Source organism: Colobus angolensis, unplaced genomic scaffold (assembly GCF_000951035.1).
Source record: "Colobus angolensis palliatus isolate OR3802 unplaced genomic scaffold, Cang.pa_1.0 Scaffold302, whole genome shotgun sequence".
NCBI lineage: Eukaryota > Metazoa > Chordata > Mammalia > Primates > Cercopithecidae > Colobus > Colobus angolensis.
Window position 1 is genome coordinate 4,172,698 of NW_012116289.1, and position 12,888 is coordinate 4,185,585.

General features: G+C 42.8%; 1 long non-coding RNA gene across 1 annotated transcript in view; it reads right to left on the minus strand.

Annotated features, from left to right (window-relative positions):
* Positions 1 to 11,374, minus strand: part of LOC105517591 — a 28,271-nt gene extending 16,897 nt beyond the window's left edge. Inside the window, exon 1 of the long non-coding RNA XR_001002692.1 lies at positions 11,267 to 11,374. This is a non-coding gene — a long non-coding RNA (uncharacterized LOC105517591). The remainder of the gene's footprint in view (positions 1 to 11,266) is intronic.
* Positions 11,375 to 12,888: the final 1,514 nt, after the last annotated feature.

The following is a 12,888-nucleotide window of genomic DNA, read 5'->3' on the forward strand; positions in this document are numbered from 1 at the left end:
TTTTTTTTGAGATAGAGTTTTGCTCTTCTTGCCCAGGCTGGAGTGCAATGGCACAATCTCAGCTCACCACAACCTCTGCCTCCCTGCCTCATCTTCCCGAGTAGCTGGGATTACAGGCATGTGCCACCACAACAGGCTCATTTTGTATTTTTAGTAGAGACAGGGTTTCTCCATGTTGGTCAGGTTGGTCTCAAATTCCCGACCTCAGGTCATCTGCCACCTCGGCCTCCCAAAGTGCTGAGATTACAGGTGTGAGCCACCATGCCCGGCCATCTTTTTCTTATTGTTTTATAAGGGCTTTTTATATTAATAGAAAAACTAATAAAAACCCCTTTCCTATCATATTTTGCAAATATTTTTTCTCAGCCACATGTGTCTTAATTTTGTTTTTAAATTTTGTTTAAAAATACTTTTGCCACCCTGGGCAACATAATGAAACCCTGTCTTCACCAAAAATACAAAAAAAGTTAGCGGGGTGTGGTAGTACAAGCCTGTGGTCCCAGCTACTCGGGAGGCACAGGTGGCAGGATCGCCTGACCTTGGGAAGTAGAGGTTACAGTGAGCTGGGATCATGCCACTGCACTTCAGCCTGGGTGACAGAGTGAGACCCCATCTCTATATACATGGGCAGAAAATCACCTAATACAATTAAATCACAGGCCAGGTGCAATGGTTCATGCCTGTAATCTCAACACTTAGGAAGGCTGAGGTGCGAGGATCACTTGAGCCTAGGAGTTCAAAATCAACCTGGACAATATAGGACCTGTCTCTACAAAAATTTTAAAAATTAGCTGGGCATGGTGGTGTGTGCCTGTGGTCCCAGTTACTTGGGAGGCTGAGATATACATATACAATGTGAAAGATTTTTTAATTTTACTTTTTAAAATCCTTACTGATTTGAGATGCTAGCAGTTCATCATTTTCCATTGTGTTAATATACTTTATTTGTTCATCTTCTTATTGAAAAATATGGATGAATGCCCACTATTTCATTATGACAATATTTCGCTGAACATACATAACTTCTGGTGCTGTCCTGCGAGAGTTTCTCCAGGTATAGACCTACAAGGAGCATTGCTGAGTCAAGGTGAATTTGTTTTCTAGGGTTGCCATAACAAAGTACAAAAACTGGGTGATTTAAACAACAGGTATTCGTTTTCTCATTGTTCTGGAGGCTGGAAGTACAAAATCAAAGTGTTAGCAGCGTTGGTTCATTCTGACATTGGTCAGGGAAGTATCTGTTCCAGGCCTTTCTCCTTGCGTTACAGGGGGCTGTCTTCTCCCTGTGTCTTCTCAAATCCTCTTCCCATTATGTAAGTCTGTCTCTGTGTCCAAATTTTTATTTTATTGGATGGGAGCCCAATCTAACCACCTCATTTTGACTTACGACATCTGCCATGACCATCTTTCCAAGTGAGGTCACATTCTGAGGTATTAGGGGTTAGAACTTCAACATAAGAATTTTGGGGAGAAGCACAATTCAACCCATATTATTCATCTATCTATCTATCTATCTATCTATCTATCTATCTATCTATCTATCTATCTATCATCTATCTATGAAGATATTGCCAAATTGCTGTAGGTACAACAACCTACAGCCCACCTGCAGTACCTGTAACCATAGCTTTCTTTATTTAAATAATAATATACAAGCAGACCTTTACGTGGTTTCTGATTTTTTTGTTTTGTTTCATTATTGCTTCTATTAAAAACTGCAGCATTTCTATGAACAAGCCCATAATATTAATATAAACTCAGTATTGTGGGACTTTTTTTTTTTTGCCAAGCTGATGAGAACAAAATATCATCTCATTTCCATTTCCCTTTGCATTTTCCTTATTACTCTTGAAGTTGAGCATTTTATTTGCCATTCAAGTTTCATTTCTGTGAATTTCTTTGTCCTGCCTGTGTTAGTAGGGCTATAAGTAAAATTGGCATAACAAAGACCTTCAATTCCAGGGACTCGAACAGCACAGAAGTTTCTTGTTCACTTGCATAACAGTGTGGAGGTGAGTGGGACAACTGGGATAGGTAGGCAGCTCTGCTGCAGCAAGTAACCCAGGATCCAAATTCCTTCCGCCTTGTTACCATCCCATTCCTAGGGTACGTTCTCAGTTCACCAGATGACTCCTAGCCTTCAATAAAGTCTGAATGACACAATGGACTTTGGGGACTTAGGGGAAAAGGTGGGAAGGGGGTGAGGGATAAGAGACTACAAATTGGGTACAGTGTATACTGCTCAGGTGATGGGTGCACCAAAATCTCGCAGATAACCACTGAAGAACTTACTCATATAACCAAACACCACCTGTTTCCCCAAAAACCTATGGAAATAAAAATAAAATAATAAAATAAACAAAAAGAAATTATGCATTCTTCTAACTTTCTAACATTATTATACAATTCAAAATGTATGTTATACAAATTCAATAAGCTTGTTTTAATGCCAAAAAAAAAAAAAAAGGTCTCCACTGCAGCCTACAAGAAGAGGGTGGGAAGAGTCCAAGTGCTATGCAAATAATGCCTTTTTCAAAATACCTGACTAGGAAATGCCCACATTACTTCCGCTAACATCTGATTGGCCCAGGTGTAGTCCTGTGGACACATCTAGCTACAAGGAAGCTGGAAAATGCAGTATTTGGCAGGGCAGCCATTTGTAAGCAAAAACTCCAGGTGTTCTATAATCACATGGAATAACAGGAGAAGGATGCTAGAAGAAAGTTCACCATCTCTGCCACAATATTTTTTTGCCTACTTTTCTATAGAGTTTTTGTTAATAAATTCTTTATATGATTTACATACTAATGTTTTGAAGGTTGTATGCATACAAATATCACATTTCTATTTCCCGATATAAATACAATATTCATTATATTCATGGTATCATTCTCCATAACAACAATATTTTACTTTAACATATCTTAAAGATTTATCAAACTGTTTATAGTTTCTGTTAACTGTATTTTATTTAAGAAATTCTTTTCTGTACCTGTGTTAAAATTTTTTTCTTCATTTTCTCCTCAATGTTTTACTTTTCATGTTTAGATCTCTAATTCACTTGGAATTATTTTCGTGTATTTTTTAAGGTCGAAATCCAAGTTCTATTGGTACAGATAACCAACTGGCCTGGCACATTCAATAAACAGAATACCCTTTCCGCAGTGACTGGTGATGCCATATCTTCCACAGACAATGCTTCCATGCATTCGTGGGGGTCTGTTTACACCTTTGTAGTGTCATCCCTACCAATGCCACATTGTCTTTATTATGAGAGTTTTATAATAAGCCTAGATCACTCTATAGGGAACATTTCCACACTTTCTTCTTCAAAAATGCCTGGCTATTCTAGGCTGTTCTTTTTTCCATGTTACTTTTAGGATCAACTAGCATGTCATGGGAAAAATGTGTGGGTTCTTTACTTGGGATTTCATTGAATTCATAGATGAACTTGAGGGGAATTTACATCTGCATGAGATTTATTAATATTGTCTCTGTCCATGAAAATGGTATACCTCTTTATTTATCTTCCACATCATCCAGTGCCATTTTATATTTTCTTCATAGATGATTTTTGTATCTTTTGTTAGATTTACTTCTAGTCAACTTATAGTTTTGTGGGTATAAAGCCTACTTCTAGTCTATTTTCTAATTTGTTGTTTCATGTAAACATGGATACTGCTGATCACTGTATATTGATCTTGCATCAATTAATCTTGTTAAAATCTTAAAAGTTCTAATAGTTTATAATCCTCTTGGATTTTCTATTTAATCTATGAATAGTAGTAATTTACCTCTTCCTACTCTTTTTTATATCTTAAATTTTTCCTTTGTTCTATTGCATTGGTGAGAAAATCAGTATGATGTGGAACAGAAGAGGTAATAACAGGCCTCCTTGTTTTTGCTGACTTGTTTTTGCTGTCTACAGTTTCACCATCAAGTATAATATTTGCCCTGGATTTTTGTGACAGGTTAAGGAAGTTCTCTTGAATTTACGGTTTGCTAAGGATTTCATATCATAAATAGCTATGAAATTTTATTACATACTTTTTCTGTATTTATAGGGGAAATTATATGGTTTTCTTCCATTACTCCATGACTTTTTTGTTAAACCATATTTATATTCCTGAGATATTTTAAATTCATTACTCAGTTTAATTTACTAATATTTTATGTAAAATTTTTTTCATATATGTTCATTGTGATATCAATCTAAAATTATTTCTTGGTATTTTCTTTGTTCAGTGTTGTTAAGAAGACTACAAAATTAGTTGTCTATTTCTCCCTTTGCTTTCAATTATCAGTTTGTATACCAGTCCCACCGTCTGATGTTCTTTTTGCCAAGGGGACTTTTATCTATTAATTATTCATGATGCATCCATCATGAATATTTCTTTGTCAATTTCATTTCTATTTTTCTAGAAAACTGAGTACTTCATTTCATTTTCTCTTAAGATTTTTAAAGTCTCTACTCTCTGTAGTTATGGCCTCTTTTTCATTTTTACATCTACATAGTTGTCCACTTATTGTTTAAGCCTATTTGTGTTGGGTATTCTACTACTCAACATTAAAGGTATTCTAATTGACAGAGACAAAGACATAGGGAAACGTGGTATACGTTCATACCATAGCAGTGGTACTTAGGACCTCAGGAACTCAGGACCTGTCTTCCACACCACCATGACATATTCATGGTCTCCTCTGCTTCTCATCTCTTGTCCTTCAGGACTCGACCAAGCTGATGCCTCCTCCAAGAAGTCTTGCCCAACCATCCCCAACCCAGTGAGCCTGGATGTTTTTATTTTGCTTCCTTCCATGACACCACTTATCAGTCTGAATGGAAATGATCTCCTATTAATTTGGGCACTCATCCAGAGCAAGGAAACCATATTCATCGTTCATCCCCAGAGGCAGGCAAGTGCCTTGCACATAACAAATGCTCAACAAATACTTTCTCAACAGAACTGTAAATGCAGCAGTGTGGTGCATGTCAGGACGAGTAGACCAAGGCCAGGTCTGGAGAGAGCACTTTGCCCAGAACATATCACTCTCAAGCTATAAAGATAGCAGCCATAAAAATACATGCACAGGGGGCTGCATGTGTAAAACCAAAGAGCTCACCCCCTTGGGTAGGCAGCTTGCCCTCTGCCTGTCTGTTGCCTCTTCCTCTGTGTCAGCCTTATTTATACTGGGGACATGGCAGAGTGCCTCCTGGCCAGGAGCCCCTGACTGGCAAGCTGGGGCAGCCCCTGCTTACTCCAGTTTCTGTCTTCATCCACTCCCCTCCACTTCTCCACCCACCCTCACCCCTGCCATGAGGCAGAGAAATCAAGGCAACCAGGAGGATGCTGGGCTTCGGAGCCAAATAGTCTTGAGTGAAGTCTTGCTTCTCCCCCTCCAGGCCACGCCCTCCTGGGCAATTGGCTTCTCCTCTCTGCACCTCAGCTTCTCTCTTCCCCATCCTCCGTCCCAAGATTCCAACTTTTGAACACACAGGAAGCTGCATGAACTCATTTCTGAGTCCCACTGCAGTCAGCAACTGTATATTCGGTAGTGAGATATGGGCCTCTGCCATTCAGGGTCAATTATCCTTTCTGCTCCTCACATCTCCCTCCACAATCTTATCTGCTGTTCGATCTCCCCCCTCCCCATTTTTTCTTAAATTCTCTTTTTACTAGGTGGAGGAGGCCCCTGGTTAGGAAAAGCCTAGAAGCAATTTAATGGTACACTTAATCCTTTTGTTGTTGTCTAGCCCTTGGAGGGCAGAAAGCCAGGTGCTCCTATTGCTCCTCCTGGGTAACTCAATTAAAGGAATTAAAAGGCTTCGGTTACATTATTAATTTTGAAGCTGTGTGCTTCTCACTCAGTAAGGACCCAGGACAGCTTCCAATGCAGATGGTGTGCAGACACTCTACCCCAGACAGTCACATGGCAGATCATCCCTAGAACCCCTTGCCTGTTTGCTTAGCATGGAGCAAGACTCTCACACAACCGTCCCTCTCATGTGACATTCACAACAACCCTGTGACTTGGGAAGGACAGATTTCTTTATGTTTCAGGTGCTTTCCCAAGGCACTGAGGACACAGAAGCTCAGTCAGTTAAGAGACTTGCCCAAGGCCACTGCCAGGTAGTTTTGTGGTATAACAGAAACTAGAACACAGCTCCATAGATGTTTAGCCTGGGTCTTTTTTTCTCTCTCAGATTTTGCAGCACTTAAGGTGATTCTTTGTATAGATCAGAGTATCTTTATTTTTGCAATGAGCACAGACGGGTTGATACTATACTCTAGGGGCATGCTTTCCAAAGATGGCAACAACAACATTCTAACCCATGTGCTCTTCTCCAGTACAGCCTTGCCACTCCCCCCAAGAGACTAAGTCTAATTTTCCTCCCCTTGAATCTGAGCTGCCCTTAGTGGTTGGCTTACAATCAATAGAATTTGGCAAAGTCATACTTTGTGACTTTTGAGGCTAGTGATACAAGGTCATGCAATTCCTCTCTGGTTTCTGTGGTTCAAATGTTCCCCACATGAGTGCCCTTGGAATGTTGCTCTTATATGCAGCTGCCATGATGTGAGAATCCCAACCACAGAAAGTATGTTTCCACACTCTGTTCAGTGGACAGTCCCAGCTGAGCACAGCTTCAAGTTGGCCCAGCATTAGATGTGTGGATGAAAAACTTCCATATAACTCAAGCCCCCAGCCATGTGAGTCTTCCCAGCTGAGGCCCCGGACATTCTAGAGCGGGAAAAAGCTATCGCCATGTTGGGAGACATTTCTCCATGGATCTCATGCAATTCTGCACATCTTGTAAGCAAAGGTGCTGGTTGCCTTTATTCCAGATTATCCCCTAGAAGGCACTTTTACAGTGAGCAACCATGGAAAAAAGAGGTTGTGGAGCAAAGGGCAGGTTTGCTTACAGCCTTGGAAAACAGAGATAGCACCTTGTGTAATAAAGATCATCTCCCTGTGGCTTAAGATAGACATGCTTACTTCTCGTTATAAAAGACTCAGGTCCCTATGCTCAGGGTTCCTCTCTCAGAATGCCACCCACTGTGTGTGCAGGTGTCACCTGGCCCTCTTTGCATCATCCTGTGGGAACTGGGCCTCAGGGAACTGACACAAGAAAATGCTGATACTCAGGCTACTGCTGTTGCTGTAAGTAATAAAGTCCTTTGTCTCTGACTCGGGAATCTCACATTTTCTACCTGCATCCATGAAACTGTGGCAGGCTAGCTTGTTACTTTGCAAATAGGGTAAAAATCTCAAACCCTTTACGGTTCTTGATACCCTAGTGTGCCCTGTCTGAATTCATGGAAGCATCCAGAATCCAGGAGCATAATCAGATGGTTTTTGGTTTATGGCGTAAGCTTCAGGTGGCTCCTTATGCAGCAGTAGGTCACCAGACAGATACAAACATAATCAAGACTGATTTCTTTTCTTCATGGGGCCTCCGGTCTAGGAGAAAGAATAAGGCATGATGTACATAGAAATGGTAGGCAGGGCCAATATAGACAGGGTGTCCTGGATGGGCAAGGACAGACACTCAGATGTTCATTCCAAGTGTCCATTCATGAATGCTGATTTTTTCATAGCAGCTGAGGAGACTCCAGGGGAGAAGATCACTGTGGTTCAACATATATAAACATATCTGATGCATGGGGATGGCCTGATGGAGACTGAGGACATGGAGGTTTGGGACAAAGTGTGGAAACAGGCCCAGCCAGTCTGGTGTTGTGTTTGCTGTTGGGGGAAGGGGTTGCATGTATGAATCCAAAGAGCTCCATCTCTACAGGCTGGAATTCTTTGGTGCCCAAGCACGTTCTCTTATGGGGCACACCTCACTGAGGGTAGCACACAGATAGTGGGGAGCTGTCTCATTTTCCAAATTTCTGGTGATCAAACTGAATGGTCAGGGACCAGTACCCAGGAATAGGGGTACTGGGGGGCTCAGGGTCCCAGGGTCGGTAGGAGCCTGATGTGCAGAGTTGGCAGGATTGTGGCTGCAGATGGCACTGGAGGCATCAGTGGATTTGCAGCTTCACTGGTGGTGAAGAGGCAGTGCTGTGACAAAGGAGGGGACCACCAGCTCTAAGAAACAGCCTGCCAGACCACAGGGGCCTGGATCTGTAGCCTTAGCAGCCAATGTAAGAGCTTCATCCCCAAGCAGTCAGCAGAGGCTGGTTTATGTTTGGTCTCAAAAGGCCCCTAAATCAAAGTGGCTTAAAACAATACAAATGTCCTTGTGGTTCAGTAGGGAGCTGGGGTGGGGCAGGGGAATGCTTTGCCCCATATAGTGGCCACTCAGGGACACAGGCTGATGCAGGCTCCATCTTCTCGTGCTGCCCTCTCTACATGAGACCTAGGACTCACTGTCTCAGTCGAGGAGAGAGCATGTAGAATTGTGCACCTGCTCTTAAATGCCTCCACCAGGAAGAAGCACATAACCTCTCATTTCACTGGCCAAAGCAAGTCAAACAGCCATGTGTTATATCAAAGGGTGGAGGCCAGAGTATAATCCTCTCATATGCCTGAAAGGAAGGGCAGGCTGGATATATTGTTCTTAACTGCTACCATAGCACTACTTGGATGAGCTTGGGCCACCTTGCTGGAAGATCCCTTTTGAATGGGACAAAGGCGGTACACTCATTGCAAGCTCTCTTTATAAGTTTGACATGCAGCCCACCTGATGGGGCCTGGCCACAGCTACAGGTACCTCTGCCCACACAGAACTCTTTAAGCTTTTGGGGGCCAGCCCTCTGCCATGCTGTTTTAGTCTTGTGTGGGAGAAAGAGGTGAGAAACAAGCCATGCGACATTTCCCCCAACCTGTGATCCCGCGCAAGGCATTTCCTCTTCTGTTCTCTTTCAATACTTCTGATTATTTCCGGGAGGAAAACTGTAGACTGGGGCCACGAGGTCTCCTGTGTCTTTCTAACACTTGTTAGTTAGTAGTACTTGTTAACCTCTCTTGGTAACAAGGAAGAAACAGATCTATATCTTAGATCCAGGTAATTGTATTTTTTTTGTAATATTCATTTTCATAAACACCATCTATTTGAAACAAGAGATACTAGTTTTCAATCTATTTTTTTGATGTGTTTCTTTTGAAATACAGTTATTTAAATTTTCAAAAACAGAGTTAGCTCACAAAAAGCTTTAAGAAAATCATAGTACTTATTGAATGAGAGTTGGCCCAAGAATGTGAAAGTGTTAAGAAATGACTGAGGTTTGGCAGAGAGGCATCTAATAACACCTCGTTTTTCCAGTGAGAAAACCACAGCAGAGCAGGATTTGAACTCAGACAGTCTGGGTCCCGAGTCTGTCTTCTGGATGTTTAACCAGTACCTGCCAGCAGTGTAACCTTAAGCACAAATGATGTGAAGTATATAGGCCTCAGTTTTATCATCTGGAAAATGGGGATGATAACAGTGCTTATCTCAGAAGGTTTATGTGAAGATTAAATGGGTTCAAATATGCACAACTGTTAGAATAGCACTGATAACTTGATACTGGTTATTTCTGTTATCACTGTTTACACTATCAGTGTCCATCTTGAGTGCGCTTCTCTCCAGCTGCTTTCCTTTTGCAGATCAGGCCTGGGACTGAAGCTCACTAAAAGGAGACATTTAAGTCTTGTGGTTTATTCTGTTTTTGTTTATTGGAGCAAATGTTTTCCTTGAGAATTAAGTAATTGAATTAGTGATCACCAAACTAGGCCAAACTGGGCCTGGCCTTCTCTGCAATCAGTGACTTCAAAAGCAGTTGTTGCTTAAAAACAGGTGATGTAGCTGTTGGCCCCCTCCTTACTCCCCAATTCTCTCTATTCATTTCTTTGTTCTGTGATCTATTTCACATTCAGGTGGGAGTGGCTGACTGCCTGGCTGCAGCAGCTCCTCTCCATTAATCTGGGCTGGGGGGAAGCGGGGGCTGGAGGCAAGCGGGAGGATGAAGTACAGCAAGCTAATTGCTGTGTCAGACGTGTGATGACCCAGACCCTAGAGCAGCCCACGCAGGAGGAGAGACAGATACCAGCGCTGGTGCCGAGGAGCATGTCAATCACAGGGAGATTGACAATCCGCAAGAACAGTTCACAGAGTGCCTGGCCTCCGGCACCCTCTCCTAGGACTCCAGGCTGAGATCAGACACAGTCTTTCAGGGGCTCAGGCTTCCACTGTTTTCTGCAGAAAATCATGTAATGGCTAAAGCGCCTGGACTCCTGAGTCACCAAGTGTGGGGTTGAGTTCTGGCTCATTAGCTGCACAATTCTTAATAAATGACTGAATCTTCCTGAATCCCTGTTTCTTCATCTGTAAAATGAGGATACTAATATCTACCTTAAAGGTTTACTGTAGAAATAAAATGAGATCACTAATGTAAACTAGTCAGTAGAAAATAGCCTCTGACCCAATTTTATGCTGCTTTGTGTTCATGAGTGGCAGGCTATAAGAAATTGCAATAGGTTAATGAAACAACTATTCTTTCATCCACTTTTCTCTTGGTCAAGTGCTCCTGCCCAAACCAAATTATGACCTTCTTTTTTCCCTCACAGATTGCTTTTGTTTTCCCTTTCTGAGTACATTTTTTTTTTCATTTTATAATATTGGTGCCCTTAAAGTGGCAGTGCTGCTATCTCCTTAAGGGAACGATAAAGAATTGACTACTAGATCAATCCTTGGTGCATTTTCTTTCCATTATTTTTAGTGCACACACAAGCAGGGGTTCATCTGGTTAGTCTGTGTCTACATGTGAAACTTTTTTGTGAAACAGTAAATCCGTGGGATATGAATAAATGCTATTCATACAGAATCCAGAATCTATGTACAAGCAAATTTAGAAAACACCCAGTCGAGCAAAGTTTTAAAAATTTACTTTAGGGCCCTTCCAAGCCTTTACTTTGCTGATGTGTAAAAGAACAGGATAGGATTCAGTGTTTCCTAAACTTGTTTGCCTGTAGAACCCTTTCTGCCAGGTTGGACCACTTGGAAGGGCTGGTGCCTTGTCAAGCTTCTCAAACTTGGATCCTAGGGGGTCTTGTTTAATTGCAGATGCAGTTTGGGAGCTCTGGGATTGAGCTGGACACTGCATTTGTGCCAAGCACTCATGGGATGCTGATGCTACTAATCTGAAGACCACACTTGGAGAGTCAAGACCCTAAAGGGCTATCACACGGCACAGATGTTTGGGGAAATTCTCTTTACTGGGAAACAGCAGAAGAATCTAGTCTCAAATCAAACTATGTTTGGGGTAGTGGAAAGAACACTCACCAGGAGTTGGAACATCCAATTCTAGGTGAAACAGGAGAACTGACCCCAGCTGGGTGAACTTGGATAGGACATTTCTCTTCTCCAGATCTCGGTTCCCTCATCTGTAAACATGAGTAGGAGATGCTGCATTAGTAATAATAACTAGCCCTATAGAGTTGCTGTGAAGATGAAATGAAATTTTGTGAACCAGCACTTAGCAAAATCTCCAGCACTAAGCCAACACTGGTTAGAACGTTAAGCCACCTTCATATTGAAGCTAAAATTTTGTGTTGGAATCACACTTATGGTTGTCACAACCCTCTTAGTTTTCCACAAAATATATGGCTCAGCCGTGTTGGCCCAGACTCACCTGCCTCCTCTGCCAGCCATTGCCTAGATGGGGTTGAGCAGATGCAGGTTGTCCCATGTACTGATGGATTGTCAGAGGCTGCCCAGAGCCCTGTGCTGAGAAGGATGCTCTCAGGGCTCTATGGGAAATAGCTCCTTGGCCAATTAACCATGTCTGCTATGGGTGTTGAGAGGAACAGCATATGCCACTCTTGCTCCCCTGGATCCCGCTCCCCACTTTGCTTATAATCACACAACTTTTATAAAATGATGGCAGCCTCCCTCCTCATGCTCAGCCCACACTTAAAATCTCCTCTTTCTTCAGGGCACAAAGCCAACAGGTAGCCATGCAAGTAGCTATTGACCCCACTCTGCCCTGCCTTCCCCACATTTGAGTCTGGTTTGGGGGCTCAGGCCTATGTTCTAGGACCAAAAGGGGTGACTCTCTTGTAGGGAGGCTTTAAGAGGTCCCCTGAGCCTTAGGTTTTTCCTAATCTCACAGATATCTGATTGTTCCCCAACTGGCCACATCACCATTCTCTATTTTACTGGGGTTGAAAGGATCTTCAGGCCACTTCAAACATGAGTAAAGCCATCGATGCCGTGCTCAGTGACCTCAGTCTTCAACTGCTTCTGTCCTAGCCCATATTGCTCTAGTTCCAAAGGCTCCCACTTCAGTCCAGGCACCTTACCCCTGCATCCAGAGAAGTGGTGCTACATCCTGTTCCTCAGACCAGAAGCCTCTGCATCATCATGGATGCTTTCCTCTCCCTTGCTAACTCATGCCTGGCCAATCCACATCCCGCTTGCACCAATGTGGGAAATGACAGGCGCCCGCGAGGCTAACATACCTCACATCACCATTCTCAGATTCATAGAGGTGAGCCTGGTACCTGCAAATTGCCCCCATCCCTCCTCCTGGGACCTGATTGATTGCCTCAGGGGTCAGCCTGAACCCCAGTTGGACCATGCAGTGTCCCTTCCATGGAAGGGAGAGAGAAGGCTACAGAAACTCAAGAGCTGTCATGACCTTGCTTCCACCCCCCACCTCTCCATTCCCCACACCCCACCTTCCCCGTCCCCTAGGCACCTGGGGAGGCAGAGGAAGCCAATCTGTAGATACAAAGGAGAATGCAGAAGGTGAAGGAAAGAAAGGAAAGAGGAGAGACAGACAGCCCTGGCAGTAATGCTCCTCTGCCCAGGGTTCTTTCAAACACCACTCTGCCTTAGTAATAAAGCCCCATTCTGCTTAAATCAGCATTTGGGTATCTCTGATTTAAGCAACTACAAAAATT